The following is a 17,282-nucleotide window of genomic DNA, read 5'->3' as shown; positions in this document are numbered from 1 at the left end:
GCATTAAAACACGATTGATGTGTTCTTAGGGGCTTCAAACTCACCGTTCAGCGATCCTCCATAGCGCGGCCATTTTTGCTGCCTGTTAAGCGAGGAATCCGTCCCAGAAAACAGTGGGTGGCCATGTTTTTTCCCTGGCAGCCATTTTGAAACCGCCAATCAGCTGTGCGAAAATGGTTGCTTTGCGATGATCGGTCATCGCAAAGCGAAAATACCCCATAGGGAACATCGTAAAGCGACAGCAAAAAGTTCATCGCAAAGCGATTTCGTCGCTAAACAGAGCACTCACTAAGCGAGGCACCACTCTACTATCTTATGTATTTGTAGGCTGCTTTTGTGAAAGCAACCCTGGGGGAATTAAAGAGTCAATAATAAAGAAAGCCACACAGAGATGTTTTCTAGAATTAGTGTCTCACAGGCTATGTCAGAAACCACAGTGCATAGATGAGCTGAGAACCTTTTTACTCACCATCTGTTATTCTGTCTCTTCCTTTCATGAGGACAACTTCCAAGAACAAGACATTGGAAGCTGGCCTCAAAAGCTCTCTGATGTCCTTTCTCTGCCACAGGTTCTAATATGCATCACGGCTGTTGATGTGTTTCATTTTACTTTTGACTGTGTGACCTGACATATTCCTGGTAGGTGATGCTTTAAAATCATAACACTCGCCTCACTGAGCGCGCTTTTCATTAAAAGATTTCAAAGTGCTCTGAAACCACTAATTAAGTCTCACAAACCTCTGGTTTATCTTCACACAAGCTAGTGTGCTAAACGAGTCTGCTAAACTGGGTCCAAGGTTTGTAGGTTTTCCCTCTTTTAACCCCATGCAGTGATCTTTTGCTCTTTCATTCAAGCACCAAAGGAGGCCCACTGCCACCCTTGGAAGATTTTATTGTTTGAAGCTTAAGTTATATATATTTATGTGTTTATTGTTACATTTACACCACACCTTCCCTCTCAGGAGTCTGCACCACACGTTTCTTTTCCTTTTAAAACTTTCAACAATCTTGCAAAGGTAGGTTAGACTGAGAGGTAGAGGTTGGCTCAGTGTCACCTCATCTATTCACAATCCAGCAAGGATTTGAATTCAGGTCTCTCTGCTCTAGTCCAGCACCCTAATCACTGCCCTACACTGGCTGTACTTGTATCCCAGAGAAAAGTACAGTGGTGGCCCGTATAGCGAGGTTAATCCGTTCCGGATTAACCTTCGCTATATGAAATCTTTGCTAAGCGGGAAGTAAAAAGCCATTGGAACGCATTGTGTGTGTTTAGTCGTTTAGTCGTGTCCGACTCTTCGTGACCCCATGGACCAGAGCACGCCAGGCCCTCCTGTCTTCTACTGCCTCCCGGAGTTGTGTCAGGTTCATGTTGGTTGCATCGCAGACACTGTCCAGCCATCTCATCCTCGGTCGTCCCCTTCTCCTCTTGCCATCACACCTTCCTAACATCAAGGTTTTTTCCAAAGACTCTTTTCTTCTCATGAGATGGCCAAAGTACTGGAGCCTCAGCTTCAGGATCTGTCCTTCAAGTGAGCATTCAGGGTTGATTTCCTTTAGAACTGATAGGTTTGTTCTCCTTGCAGTCCAGGGGATTCTCAAGAGTCTCCTCCAGCACCACAATTCAAAGGCATCAATTCTTCGGCGGTCTGCTTTCTTTATGGTCCAGCTCTCACTTCCATACATCACGACAGGAAAAACCATAGCTTTGACTATTCGGACTTTTGTTGGCAAGGTGATGTCTCTGCTTTTCAAGATGCTGTCAAGATTTGTCATCGCTTTCCTCCCAAGAAGAAGGCGCCTTTTAATTTCAGGGCTGCTGTCTCCATCTGCAGTGATCATGGAGCCCAGGAAGATAAAATTTGACACTGCCTCCATATCTTCCCCTTCTATTTCCCAGGAGGTGATGGGACCAGTGGCCATGATCTTAGTTTTTTTGATGTTGAGTTTCAGACCGTTTTTTGCACTCTCCTCTTTCACCCTCATTACAAGGTTCTTTAATTCCTCCTCACTTTCTGCCATCAGAGTGGTATCATCTGCATATCGGAGGTTGTTGATATTTCTTCCGGCAATCTTAATTCCGGCTTGGGTTTCTTCCAGTCCAGCCTTCCGCATGATGTATTCTGCATATAAGTTAAATAAGCAGGGTGACAATATACAGCCTTGTCGTACTCCTTTCCCAATTTTGAACCACTCAGTTGTTCCATGACCAGTTCTAACTGTTGCTTTCTGTCCCACATATAGGTTTCTCAGGAGACAGATAAAGTGGTCAGGCACTCCCATTTCTTTGAGAACTTGCCATAGTTTGCTGTGGTCCACACAGTCAAAGGCTTTCGCATAGTCGATGAAGCAGAAGTAGATATTTTTCTGGAACTCTCTGGCTTTCTCCATAATCCAGCGCAAGTTAGCAATTTGGTCTCGAGTTCCTCTGCCTCTTCGGAATCCAGCTTGTACTTCTGGGAGTTCTCGGTCCACATACTGCTGAAGCCTACCTTGTAGGATTTTGAGCATAACCTTGCTAGCGTGCGAAATGAGTGCAATTGTACGGTAGTTGGAGCATTCTTTGGCACTGCCTTTCTTTGGGATTGGGATGTAGACTGATCTTTTCCAATCCTCTGGCCACTGTTGAGTTTTCCAAACTTGCTGGCATATTGAATGTAGCACCTTAACAGCATCATCTTTCAAGATTTTAAATAGTTCAACTGGAATGCCATCACCTCCACTGGCCTTGTTGTTAGCCAGGCTTTCTAAGGCCCACTTGACTTCGCTCTCCAGGATGTCTGGCTCAAGGTCAGCAACTACATTGTCTGGGTTGTCCGGGATATCCAAATCTTTCTGATATAATTCCTCTGTGTATTCTTGCCACCTCTTCTTGACGTCTTCTGCTTCTGTTAGGTCCCTTCCATTTTTGTCTTTTATCATGTTCATCTTTGCGCAAAATGTTCCTCTAATATGTCCAATTTTCCTGAACAGATCTCTGGTCTTTCCTTTTCTGTTATCTTCCTCTATTTCTTTGCATTGTTCATTTAAGAAGGCCCTCTTGTCTCTCCTTGATATTCTTTGGAAGTCTGCATTCAAGTTTCTGTAGCTTTCCCTATCTCCCTTGCATTTTGCTTCCCTTCTCCTCTCTGCTATTTCTAAGGCCTCGTTGGACAGCCACTTTGCTTTCTTGCATTTCCTTTTCTTTGGGATGGTTTTTGTTGCTGCCTCCTGGACAATGTTACAAGCCTCTATCCAAAGTTCTTCAGGCACTCTGTCCACCAAATCTAGTTCCTTAAATCTGTTCTTTACTTCCACTTCATTTAATGCGTTCCAAATCGGCCCTAAACTTCCCACTTAGAGAAGTTTCCTGGCCCCGGGCAGCCATTTTCGCGCCCTCCCCTCGCTTGCCGAGGGAGCGAAAACGCCGCGGGGGGCCATTTCGGGTCGTTTTGAAGCCGCAAAACAGCTGTTTTGCGGCTTCAAAACGGACCCGAAATGGCCCCGCGCGGCGTTTTCGCGTCCTTGGCAAGCGAGGGGAGGGCGCGAAAACGCCGCGCGGGGCCATTTCGGGTTGCCCGCGGCCGTTTTGAAGCCGCAAAACAGCTGTTTTGCGGCTTCAAAACTGCCGCGGGCAACCCGAAATGGCCCCGCGCGGCGTTTTCGCGCCCTTGGCAAGCGAGGGGAGGGCGCGAAAACGCCGCGCGGGGCCATTTCGGGTCGTCCGCGGCCGTTTTGAAGCCGCAAAACAGCTGTTTTGCGGCTTCAAAACGGACCCGAAATGGCCCCGCGCCGCGTTTTCGCGCCCTCCCCTCGCTTGCCGAGGGCGCGAAAACACAGCGCGGGGCCATTTCGGGTCCTCCAGTGCCCATTTTGGAGCCGCCGATCAGCTGATCGGCGGCTCCAAAATGGCCGCTGGACACCCAATCGTCGCAAAGCGAGGTGCGGCGATCGGGTGCTCCGTATAGCGATCCCGAAAAAGGGGATCGCTATACGGATTCGTCGTTGTACGGTGCACTCGCTAAGCGAGGCACCACTGTACATCATGCCTCAATTGTATAAATATTTGCCAACCTGCATGGGTCCCAGGAGAAGTGACCTTGAGCACTTGGCTGTTGCTTAAGTCTGAGAATATATTTATCTCTTCTTGATTTTTTTTCCTCTTGCGCCTGGCTGGAGAATTATCCCTAAAGTGGACTTTTAAAAAACTGTTCCTTGGGCATTCCTAAATCTGTGGAATTAGGCCATCAGGCCACGGATACAAATATTGCACCCTGGTATTTGGGGGTTCGAATTTGGTTCAGGCCTACTTAGCCAAATCGGACCTTTTGAAATTACTCAGGGAACTTTGAATATCTGTTTATAGCAGGAACAGAACGGCACAACAAAACAATTTTGGAATGAAATAAAATCTACTCTCCAAACAATACTAGGATTAGTGAGATCCCGTTATCAAGAAGCAAAACTATCCAATCAACATCAGAAGAAGTGTAGTCTGCAAGCAACAGGGAACAACGAAGGAGGAAATGAGAATATTCCAGATGACGTATGCCAATCAAAGCAGGGGCAGGAGAGGAGAGTACTAAGGGAAGATAAAGAGATAACAACAGCAAAATTAACAAAAAAAAAGCCTGGAAGGTCCATTGAAGACAGACCAAATACATAAAGAATTACTGGACATAAATCAGATGTATAAAATGGTTTCAGAGGATATGAAAGATGGCAGAATGCTTAGAGACACAGAAATACCAAATGAGAAAATAGAAATCAGAGAGGGAATTACACAGAAAGATGAAAAAAAGGGAAAACAAGGAAGGTCCCCTTAATATTGAAAATATGTATATATTTAACATCGGGAACTATAAAAGGGTATACTCTGTATATTAAAAAGTTGAAATAAGGGAGCCCTAAGTAGGGTAAAGATGTAATATGGTAGTCTTTTATTTTAAGTAAACTAAACTAGATATAAAGCTGGGTCAGGGATGTGGAACCACTTTCAATAAGAATGTTATCAGAGGACCTTGAGAATATTATATAATATGAGAGTAATATTATGATAGTAGTCATACTATATACTAAAAGTTGTACATGAAGGGTTTGAATGTTTGAAAGATGTTTGGAACTTGGGGGGACAACTGGGAAGACACTGAGATATAAAAAACAAATAATTGTAAGCAAGCATGTAACACGATGTTTGACAAGCTCAAACAATGTAGATAGATTGAAAAAAAATAATAAAATGTTTATTAAAAAAAATTTGCCAACCTGCATCAATGTTCATCGCAAAGAAACAGTCACGTCACCCGAATCTGACTTTATTTTGCTAATCTTATTTTATTTTTGCAGCCCCGCTCAAGAAGTTTTCTTTTAACTTCTGTATTGCATGATGAACTGATGGCAACATACGCTCCCTGCTTTTATTAGTCAAGGATCAAGAAAAACTTCTTTGATCCAGAGATCTAAAAGAGATTGGTGAAAAAGGCATCTACCTTTACTTCAACCAAAAAGGAGAAAGCCTTAGTCTGGGAGGGTGTTTGTTCACGAGTTAGACCTGTGAACTGACTCCGAACCAAACAAGGCGCTACTTAAATTGTGAGAGCAATGACACCTGAGTTTTCAAAACAAACAAAGTTTGGAGAAGAGTCCCAAATTTCACTGGGAGCACAGCAGATGATGAGGAAGCCTGAGCTACCCCTCCCCAGTTGTGATGCTAGTGAAAGTCGTAAACATACCACTGGTGCAGCAATCTGCCTTAACAGATCTTCTTTCAGGGTGCCATTGCAATGGGCCCTCAATGAAAACTAGCATCTCCTCCTAACTTGCTATTAGTATAAATCAAACAGAAACATGGTTGCAGACTACTATATTTAAGGAAACATTTTTGGGGGTCCTCAATAGTTTGGTTAGGGTAGCACACATACATAGAAACAAGCTACAATTAGGGATTATTGACCATTCTATTTCCACAGTCAATGTGAGTTTCACTTAGCAGCAATCTTTCTGTCCCGGTTCTGCAGTAATCTGCATTAAACAACAACACTGCATTAAAAATGTAAACCAATTTTTTGAAAATACATATTTTTACAATGTGTGTTGCATTTCTAAATGCAAAAAAGAGAGCATCTTTCTCAAGGCCAGTACCTCTAAACACATTTCACTATAAAATACATATTTGTACCTTAGTATATTTTTAAGATAATTTCTGCAACACAAAATCTAGACTGCCAGATTAACTCACCAGCATACCCAGAAGTCTGAGAAGGACAGTGCTAATATATCAGAAGAAGCAGGCAGTGGTTGTATAATACAACCATCAAAAAACATATGGCATATAGGAAGGATGAAGTATTTTGGCGCCTAAAGGTTGTCCTTGCACACATTGCACGTGATCCATCAGGTGAACATCCAATAGGAATCCAGCTCATTCCTGGTAAATTAGATTAGGCACCCTTCAGTCTCGAGAGACTATGGTAACGTGCTCTGAATGGAGCATCCTCCATTCCTGGTAAGTATACCTCTGTAATACACTTGTTTTCAAATGTACATCAGTACCTTTGACAATCTGTTACGCTTTCTCACTGCTCATCTCAAAATGTCACCTGAGGAGTAGCTCTATGGTTGAAGTATGAATACAATGCAATAATCTGTCATTCTGGCTCTTTGTGACAGGAAAGATGCCATGTCACAAAATACAAAGGATTTGAGTGATCCCTGAGTAAACTGTTTCTCAAGAAAGGCGGCAAAGTATTGCTGCACACAGTGAATGGCTTTCCGTACCCTGTCTTTTAGACAGCCTGGGTACACTACGAAAGGCAGACCTGAGAAGCTGCAGCCAACCACAGCTGTTTTATGAGTGCAGTGATTAACACAGATGATACTGAACATGTTTTGCCATGCATATTTTGCTTTTTCTCAGACACATATGTTTAAAACAAAAGCCTGAATCCTCGTGGAAGTCTGAACTAGAGCAGATCCATTTACTACAGGCAAAGCTAATTTCAGAAATCTGTGATTTACCAAACAGTAACTGATTCAAGATGTGTACTCAAATTGGGACTATCAAACCCATGGTGCCCATTTCAAATAAGCCATCATCATGCATGAAGTGGTCTTGGTGAAATCCTTTTATCTGTTACCTTAGCACTCGACACCTTCAACGTGTTGCCCTCCAGATGTTTTCAGAGGCAATTTCCTGATGCTTCTGGCCAGTGCGAAGGAATTGTGGGAACACCAGCTGAAGCTTCCTGTTACATAACAGCACTGATGTTACCTGTCTGTCATGGGTTTGGAGGGAAAGTTCCATCCTATGGGGAGTGGAAGGCGGGACATCAGGAGGAGGGGCTGTACTGTATAAATATGTGATGCCTGTGTGGTGAAGGGAGATGCTGAGACAGACTGGGAGACACTGGGTTGGGACGAAGCAGCAGCTGGGGAAGAAGAAGCTGTTGTGGGAGTCTGGGTGTCTGACAGGGTACTACTGTGTGTCAGAGTACCAACCTGATAAGTTCAGGTGTCTGTGGGTTAGCCAGAACTGATGGGTTCAGGGTCTGTGCTTTAAGTTAAAGGTTCTAGGTGAACCAAACTGTATGCTTGTGTGTGTGAGAATAAGCCACGTTACTTTATTTTATTCACCTGATTGTTTTATTTACCCTGTTTGTATTTAAAATAAACCTTATTCTTTTGTTGTTTAAAAATCCATCCCTGGTCTGTGTGACTTATTATAGGGAATGGTTGGTGGCAGCTTAGTAACTGTGTGATAGATCCCAGTAGGTCTGGGTTTGTCACATTGATTGGTGTCCAGCGTGTGGGATACGACTGGTCCAGTTGTCCAGCGGTCCAGCAAAGCCTTGGCAAGTGTGCCCAGAGCAAGGGGGGTCTAGTCAGGGACAGTCTGAGGCGCGTAGGTAATCTTCTAGGTGTACCTCACGGGGAGGTGCGCTAGTAGAAGAACGTGCCAACTGGGGAGACTTAGATTAAGGTGCTCTGAGGCAGCCTAGTTTTGGCGGGAAAACGCTGAGGCAAAACTGCGTAGCAACAGCGAGCTAGCTTGCCAGCTGAGAGGCCCAGCAGAGGGGGGTAGGCTCTGACTCGATACTGTTGCAAGTAGTGCTGAAGAACAGCAGCAATCTCTAGGGAGAGCTGGTTCTGAGGCAAAAAGGAAAAAAGTGGTCGTTTTATTTTGAGGCTTGACTTTTAAAGCAGCCTGTTCTGAGGGGGGGGTTATGCCCTTGACTCGAAGCCAAGTAGCAGACATGAGTGAAGTGAAAGACCCCCAGATTGACCAAGGTTCTGAGGATGAATTTGGCTCAGTGCAAGGTGACAGCACAGGAGAGCAGAACCCAGAACTTAGAAAATTGATCCTAGCCCAACAGCATGAACTGAGGGTGAGGGAAATGGAGGAAAGATTAGAGAGAGAGAAAATGGCATTTGAATTAGAGCGAGAGAGAGAGAGGATGGAGAGAGAAGAAAGAATGGAGAGAGAGAAGATGGCGTTTGAATTAAGAAAACTGGAACTGATGAACCAGAACAATAATAATAATAGGGATTCTGAGGGAGGCCAACTGTCTAAGGCTGACCTGAAGAAATTCCCTGTGTACCACAAGGGAGATTGTCCTGAGGTGTTCTTTTCCTTAGTGGAAAGAGCGTTTGTGGACTTCTCAGTGAGGGAAACTGAGAAGATGACCATCATGCGGTCTTTAATCAGTGGTAGCCTGGCTGAGGTTTATGCCGAGATGCCTGAGGAATTGATGAAAGATTTTGCAGAGTTTAAAAAACTGGTGTTTGCAAGACATGGGATAAATGCAGAGCAGCTGAGACAAAGATTCAGGTCCCTCACAAAAAAACCAGAACAGACTTTTACCCAAGTGGGGGCCCAATTGGTGAGGCTGCTTGAGAAATGGCTATCGCAGGAAGGGACAGAGACCTATGAGCAGCTTAAAGACTTGATAGCCCTGGAACAGTTCTATTCAGTCCTGCAGGGGGAATTGAAATTCCAGGTGAGGGAAAGGAAACCGAAATCTGTGGCAGCAGCCGCAGAGATCGCGGATTTTATCTCCCAAATAAGAAAGCCCTTGGGTGAGGGGAAATCTGTAGGTAAACCCAAAGAAACCTACAGCAAGTACTCTCAGGGACCAGGGAAAAGCCAGCAAGGGGGAGGGGCCCATGGTGAAGGGAAGCCCTCAGGCATGAAACCAAGCCCTCAGAATTTGGAGGGAAAACCCAAACAAGAGGAGAGAGAATCAAAATATACCAGAAAATGCTATTTCTGTCAGGGAAAGGGTCATCTGATCTCAGAGTGTGAGAAATTGAAGCAGCTAAAAGGAATGGTGCCTCAGAATTCTAGTGGGACCAAGCCAAAAGCTGTGTTCTGTGTCCAGAAAGAGCAAGGCTCAGTGTCACAGAGGGAGCCTGTTGCCATAGCTACTCAGTCTGGAACAGCTACCTCTGCTGATCAGGCTGAGGAAAATGGTCCTCTTATGGAGGTGAAGCGCTGCTTGCTGATAAAAACAGATTCTCAGTTGTTTGAGACAGCAGGGGTGGACGTAGGAATACTTGACCGTCAGTATAGGGGGCTGCGGGACACTTGTTCCCAGGTAACCCTGTGCCATCCAGATATCATCCCTAGGGAGTTTATAATCCCAAATGAGAGCATAAAGGTGGCAGGGATTGAGGGGCAGATAATCTCTCTGCCAGTAGCAGAGGTACCTGTCAACTTTCAAGGCTGGAGGGGAGATTGGCGGCTAGCGATTTCATCGACTCTGCCAGCAGCCGTGCTCGTGGGAAATGACCTGGCTGAACATGTGAAACGGGTGCTAGTGATTACACGCTCACAAGCCACCACAGGGACAGTTCAGGGGGGTAATGATGAGCCAGAGACGGAAGCAGGTGGGGGAAGTTCAGAAGCTGTGGTGGAAACCTTAACCACAGACAGCAGATTTGGACAGGAGCAAAAGGCAGACGCCACTCTCCAAAAGTGTTTTGAACAGGTGACTGACGCCCAGCTAACACCTGAAACCCCAGTGAGATTTCTGGAGAAAAAGGGGATTTTATATAGAGAAACCCTGAGGAATATCTCAAAAGGGGGAGATGGGATCAGAAGTCAGCTGGTGGTACCTGAAAAGTATCGCCCCATGATCTTACAAAGGGGTCACTCTGACATGTTTGCTGCACACTTAGGGGTGAAAGAGCCCCTTGATTTGATCAAACAAAATTGGGAGCAGATCACCCAGGATGACCCACAAGACGTTGTGACATACATAGACACCTTGATGAATGACCTAAGGAGAAATCTAGAGCTGGCAGCAGAAAACCTGCAAGCTCAGAAGGTCAGACAGAAAACATGGTATGACCACAAAGCTAGAGAGAGGCACTTTGACCCAGGGGAGGAAGTGCTTTGGCTTAGGCCCTGCAGAGAGAACAAACTGCAGCTCAAATGGGCAGGACCATATAGGGTCATTTCCAAGATGTCAGACCTGAACTACCTAATAGAGCAGGAGGAGAACCAAGCAAGGAGGGTGGTTCATGTGAATGCCCTAAAACCCTACTACAGAGGGGAACAGAGGGTTTTATTCGCGATAAAAGCAGCTGAGAGTGAGGAAGCTGAATTACCCTTCTGGGAGGGTAGAGGGGAAGTAAAATACAACCCAGAGGAGGTAAAGATCAGTCCTGCACTCACCCAAGACCAGCAGCAAGAACTAAAAATGCTGCTTAGTAAATATCAACAGGTGTTTTCCAACAAGCCGGGGATAGTGAAGGGAGTGATGCATCGGATCCACACAGGGGATGCACCCCCGCAGGCAGTATCCCCATACCGAGTAACGGGACCCTATAGGGACAAGGTGCGGAAGGAGCTGGACGAGATGCTGAGGGAGAACATAATCGTCCCCTCTTCTAGTCCTTGGTCCTCTCCGATAGTCCTTGTGGACAAGCCTGATGGGAGCATTAGGTTTTGTGTCGATTACAGGAAATTAAATCGTGTAACCACTCCTGATGCCTACCCAATGCCCAGGCTAGACAACCTGATTGAAACCATAGGGGGTTGTCGGTTCATCTCATCATTGGACCTGGTAAAGGGATATTGGCAATTAAGAATTGATCCCAGGGATCAAGAAAAGACTGCCTTTTGCAGCCCTTTTGGTCTCTATGAGTTTCGAGTCCTGAGCTTTGGTCTCAGAAATGCACCAGCCACATTCCAAAGGCTGATGGACCAGACCTTGGCAGGGCTCAGTGACTTTACAGTGGCCTACATTGACGACATAGGGATCTTCAGTAATACCTGGGAAGATCACCTGATACACCTGGAGTTAGTGCTGCAGAGGTTAAGTGCAGCAGGGCTAACAGTAAAGGCCAGCAAGTGTCAGCTGGGTAGCCCAGAAATAAAATACTTGGGTCACATGGTAGGGGGAGGAATGATAAAACCCCTGGAGGCCAAAATAGAAGCAGTTCGTGATTGGCCCAGACCCAACACCAAGAAAAAAGTCAAATCATTTCTTGGGTTGGTGGGCTACTACAGAAAGTTCATCCCGAGGTTTAGCGAGATTGCGGCTCCGCTGACCGATCTGACGAGGAAGAAGGCTGATGACCGCATCCCGTGGACCAGCGACTGTGAGGCGGCGTTCCAGAGGTTGAAGGAGGCGCTAATCAACTATCCAGTCCTGCGTGCTCCAGACTTCGACCGGGAGTTCATCATCTACACCGATGCGTCTAACAGCGGGGTAGGAGCAGTTCTGTGCCAAGAGGATGAGAATGGTGACCAGCATCCAGTGTCCTACCTGAGTAGGAAACTTCAAAAAGGTGAGAGACATTTGGCAACCGTGGAGAAGGAGTGTTTGGCCATAGTCTACGCGATCCAGAAGGCCAAGCCTTACATCTGGGGAAGACATTTTGTTCTGTGTACTGACCATTCACCATTGCAATGGTTAAAGACAATGAAAACCCACAATAGCAAACTTATGAGGTGGGCTTTGAACTTACAGGACTATGACTTTGAAGTGAAGGTGGTCAGAGGGTCAGTGAACTGTGTTGCTGACGCCTTATCAAGAAGACCTGAAGACTGAAGACGGCGAAAGAACATGGACTATATGTATAGAATGAAAACAAAAAGTTAAAATGTACCTGGTTTTGAATTTGGTTGGTATTAATAAAGGTAAATTGATGTACTGTATATGGTAAATGTTTAAATGCCTAATTGCTATGGTTAACTTAGAATGTAAGTTTAAGTAAGTATAATATGGTATGTATAACTGGTGTTGTGTGTTTTATACAGGTTGTTTTTTGGGAAAAAGCACCTTAGCTTTCCCCCTACAAAACAACTTATAAAGAGGGGAGGTGTTACATAACAGCACTGATGTTACCTGTCTGTCATGGGTTTGGAGGGAAAGTTCCATCCTATGGGGAGTGGAAGGCGGGACATCAGGAGGAGGGGCTGTACTGTATAAATATGTGATGCCTGTGTGGTGAAGGGAGATGCTGAGACAGACTGGGAGACACTGGGTTGGGACGAAGCAGCAGCTGGGGAAGAAGAAGCTGTTGTGGGAGTCTGGGTGTCTGACAGGGTACTACTGTGTGTCAGAGTACCAACCTGATAAGTTCAGGTGTCTGTGGGTTAGCCAGAACTGATGGGTTCAGGGTCTGTGCTTTAAGTTAAAGGTTCTAGGTGAACCAAACTGTATGCTTGTGTGTGTGAGAATAAGCCACGTTACTTTATTTTATTCACCTGATTGTTTTATTTACCCTGTTTGTATTTAAAATAAACCTTATTCTTTTGTTGTTTAAAAATCCATCCCTGGTCTGTGTGACTTATTATAGGGAATGGTTGGTGGCAGCTTAGTAACTGTGTGATAGATCCCAGTAGGTCTGGGTTTGTCACACTTCCCTCCCTACTTTAGCCTTTTCCTGAAATAACATAAAGATGCTTTTCCCCCTCCTATTTTCAAAACTGACTGAGGATAAGCAACAATAATCTGTCTCTAAGACTTTAGTTGTTTGTTTGTTATTCTTGCCCCACTGTTGCAGTACTGCTGGCAAAGCTAATTTCAGAGCTGGTGCACCACCGTGCAGAACTATATATTGGTGGGCGAAAAGAAAAAGAAGAAAAGAGAAACAGAGAAACGGTTTCTGACATCTAATCAGATCTGCTGTATTGATTTTTTATTTTTTTTTGCAACTTTAGCTCTGGAACAAATCAGCAAAACAACCAAATTATCACCCAGAATCCACTTTCCCCAAAGAAAGCCAGTTCAAATACAAGTCGCAAGCATGCAGGAACACAAATATATACCTGTAACGCACACTCGTCGTCAGAGCAGATTCTCAGTGGGAAAGAACAAGCGAGGGAAAAATTTGCGCTCTCATCAGAGCGCCTTCAGCAACCACACGATTTCTATTTCTGACAAAATTAGAATTCCAGAGCAAGGCACAAAGCTAATGAGATCCTCATGCTGGAGAGGAGCAGCTCAATTAACTGGCGCACATGCACACCCTCTTCTACACTGCCTGGCTCCTTGCATGAGAAGAGGATGGAGAAAGGAAGGTTCGCTGCTCTAGAGAGGAGGACAGGGAAAAGACTCTGGACAGGTGTCACTGCAATGTCCAAAGTATAAAGGTCATTTTTTTGAGAAAACAAAGGTTCTGGAAACAAAATCCCCAAGGAAGAATAAGAAAGGCTGAGATTTTAAAGCAATTCTACCTTCTTCCCTCGGAATAACCCAAATCTGCACACAAGTTCACACAGCCATTTCAGGTCATAGTTGATGCAATGAAGTCTAAGGCATGGTCAACCCATCAGGTGATTGGTTCAGTGCACCTTCAGAACCAGAACTTTCAAAAAGATATTTCTTGGACTGCAAATTGCAGGATCTGTTAGCTAGTCAGTAGCATGGCTTTTGGGAGTTATGGTCCAAAAAGGTAACTTTTTCCAGCTCCACTGAAAACACTATTCACCATAAATTGAAAGAGATTTCTGAAAGAGGTTATTCAATATGGATCCGATAAGCTGCAGGTAAAAATATTGGCGTGCCAATCGAAAATGACACATAGCACAGCCCACTTCATGTCCATTGGCAAGATCCAGGTTGTATTTCCCACTGAGCTGCAAATCTCGATGGCTGACCCTGGGCTGGTCACTCTCTCTCAGTCTCACCTAACTCACAGGCTTCTTTTGAGGATAAAGTAGGAAGGATGGGGGGAATGATGTACACTACCCTGAGCTCACAGGAGGAAAAACAGGATATAAATGTAATTAAGAAATGAGAAATAATAAAATTATCTGCCAAGGTCTGCTTCTGATACCTCTAACAAAATGAGCTTGCAAATGTTGTGCTTAACCTTTTGAAATTGACTAAAGAGCTTGAAATAGACAATAGCAACAAAGGGATACTCCAGCCCAAGATAATAGCTCAGGCACAATCAGCTCAGGACTGTAAAACTTAATTTTGAGCAGAAAATTGCAGAGAAGTGGGAGGGGAGCCCAGTGCTCAGCATTTCTCACTTGGGTGCTTGAGAATCTTCTCATCTCCATGGGAGCCCCAAAGGAATTTCCCCACCTGAGCAAAATGCTAAAATTCACCTGAGTCAAAAACACTGCAGAATATTCCTTACATCCCTAGCATATAACCCTCTTGGAAAGTATCCCATCTCTCCCATATGTGTATTAATCATGGGTTTGCCCAGAAATGTAAATTCTAGATAACTATAAATGGTCCTTCAAAAATGTGATCAGCAAGCCAGCTTCAAATCATGGTTCAATCTCTGCTTTACAGGGGAGCCATGGTACATGTGATGTGAAACTATTCTTTCTAATATTATAGAAATCAGAATATTTATTAATATAGTTATAATATTAGTAATACGGGGACGTGGTGGCGCTGCGGGCTAAACCGCAGAAGCCTGTGCTGCAGGGTCAAAAGACCAAGCAGTCGTAAGATCGAATCCACACGATGGTGTGCGCTCCCGTCGCTTGTCCCAGCTCCCACCAACCTAGCGGTTCGAAAGCATGTAAATCCGAGTAGATCAATAGGAACCACTTCAGTGGGAAGGTAACAGCGTTCCGTACCTAAGTCGCACTGGCCATGTGACCACGGAAGATTGTCTTCGGACAAACGCTGGCTCTATGGCTTGGAAACGGGGATGAGCACCGCGCCCTCTAGAGTCGGACACGACTGGACAAAAATTGTCAAGGGGAACCTTTACCTTTACCTAATATTAGTAATAACTATCATTGTCAATATATTATTAACACCAAGAATGGCCAATCATTGCAGGCAGAGAAGAAAGGAGCAAATGCATGCCCCTACAGCTGGATTCTGATTTGCAAACAATGTTTTGCATGGAGCTGGTACAAAGTCTGCATATTTTGCCTGGAGAACCAATGGAGTAATATGGTGACGAGACCACTTTGCGGTTTCCCTCTGAATCTAGCACCTCTAAACCGGGCCATTTTTTGTTCTGCTCTATAGTACGTGGGAGCTTAGAAAACAAATCGCAGGGCGTATGCTCAGCTCTCTCTGACCTTTTATAACAGGTTCCCTTCTTTTCACTGTGGAAAAGAAGAGATGTGGGTTAACAGAAAAAGCAACTAGTTTGTAATCAGCAACACTATGTGAGGTGTAAGCATGCTATTTGGTGAGAGCAGTCTAGAGACACTACCTGGTGGTGCAAATTAACATTCTACATCTTAATCCCACACTTGCCAGCATTCATGTTCCCAAAGCATTCCCCACAAAACATGGGCATGAAGTGCTCCTGATGGGATGCTACCTTTGCAAAAAGAGTTATCACCCCACAGCTTCAATTCACCCACTCCCATTAATAATGTCGAGCAATGACTTCATCCCCAACCTGTACAGTAAAAGAGTCAAATTGCTTTCATCTTGTCTCAGATATTAAAAATTCTGTCCGGTTCAGCATTTGATCACCTGTAAACAGCACATTATTCACACACTCTCTGAAAAAGCTGCAACATGGTGAATATTAGGGAAAGATCCATCCTTAAAACATACACACACAAACACATATCACATTGCTTGCTCAGCTATTCCCTACAGCTGTGTCTGATCCAGGTCAAATATGAATTGGTTCTGGGCCAGCCAGAAGGTGAGCAGGTTGGAATCGCTTCGCCTTCTGGCTGACCCCAAAAGAACTTGGGGCCCCCAAGGTCCCAGAGAACGACTAAGTGACATCTTTACAGAGTGGAAATTAAATAGTTCCTATCATTACAGGCAGACTATCCATGGCCAGAGACCAGCAAATGCCTCTAGCCTTATAACAGGCATCTTTTGGACTTTGCTATGGAATCTTATGGGATAATATTTCTGTTCCCAGGGGAGATCCTGAGTTGTGCACGCTCTGTTGCTTTGTACTAACTCAGGGACAACACTTGAGAAAAGTTACAGTTTTGGAACACAACTCCCAGGATCACCGATGACTGACCACAATGGCTGAAGGAATCTGGGAGCTGTGGTTCAAAAAAAGCAGTTTCTTCCAAGCTCTTATATAAAAAAATATAGTAATATCTCTTCTTCAATTATGAAGCCAGCCTGAGTATTAATGACTTGTGGTTTTGTGCAAATAAAGGGACTAAATATATATTTCATCTGCTGGATAGCTCAGTAGTTTAGGTCTCTGGCTGTGGAGCCAGAGGCTGGGAACTCAATTTCCACTGTGCCTCCTTGACAAGGGCAGGGCTCAATCATCCATAGAGTTCCTTTCAGCTCTGCAGGTCTAAGATGTTGCTGCTGCTGCTGCTGATTTCTCATATTCACTGGAGTGTATGGGTGGAACTATATGAGTTCACTGGGTCCGAATGATGAAAAGAGCTCAATAAACAGAGTTAGTCTAATATCTTATCTATAGGCCAGAAACCTATTAGTCATACCACTGTAATTGCAATAGTATAAATCACAGCAACAATCTGCCACTCATTAACAAGCTGTCACTTGCATTCTTCATTCTGTATAAAATTGCACAACTTTTGCATAATGATTAGTACAAGTGAAAACTCATTTATTAGTGGTAATTCTCCACTGCATTTTACACAACTGCACTTACGCCAACTGAAATAATTGGTAAGATTCTGGCCATAAGTTCTCTGTTTCAGAGAAACTGGAGAGGAAACTTCATGTGCTCACCAAATGCTTGCAAGTAACTTACTACAAATACCCATTGTAATTAGTTCCCTTCCCCCCCAATAACTAGAGTGTAATTAATTTATATTATAACCCAAGAAGGTAGAACTTCTTTCCACAGTGTAACTGCATGTTTTGTAGTTACAGAGGTGTGAGCGGTAATATCACAAGATTCAGGTATTG

The 17,282-nt window shown here is 44.4% G+C and overlaps 1 protein-coding gene across 8 annotated transcripts in view; it reads right to left on the bottom strand.

Moving 5' to 3' along the window:
• MDGA1 (MAM domain containing glycosylphosphatidylinositol anchor 1) overlaps positions 1–17,282 on the bottom strand; it is a 379,759-nt gene that overhangs the window by 200,011 nt on the left and 162,466 nt on the right. The gene's annotated exons all lie outside the window — the stretch shown is intronic.

This window comes from Pogona vitticeps, chromosome 1, assembly GCF_051106095.1.
Source record: "Pogona vitticeps strain Pit_001003342236 chromosome 1, PviZW2.1, whole genome shotgun sequence".
Lineage (NCBI taxonomy): Eukaryota > Metazoa > Chordata > Lepidosauria > Squamata > Agamidae > Pogona > Pogona vitticeps.
This window is presented reverse-complemented; position numbering and strand designations above follow the sequence as displayed.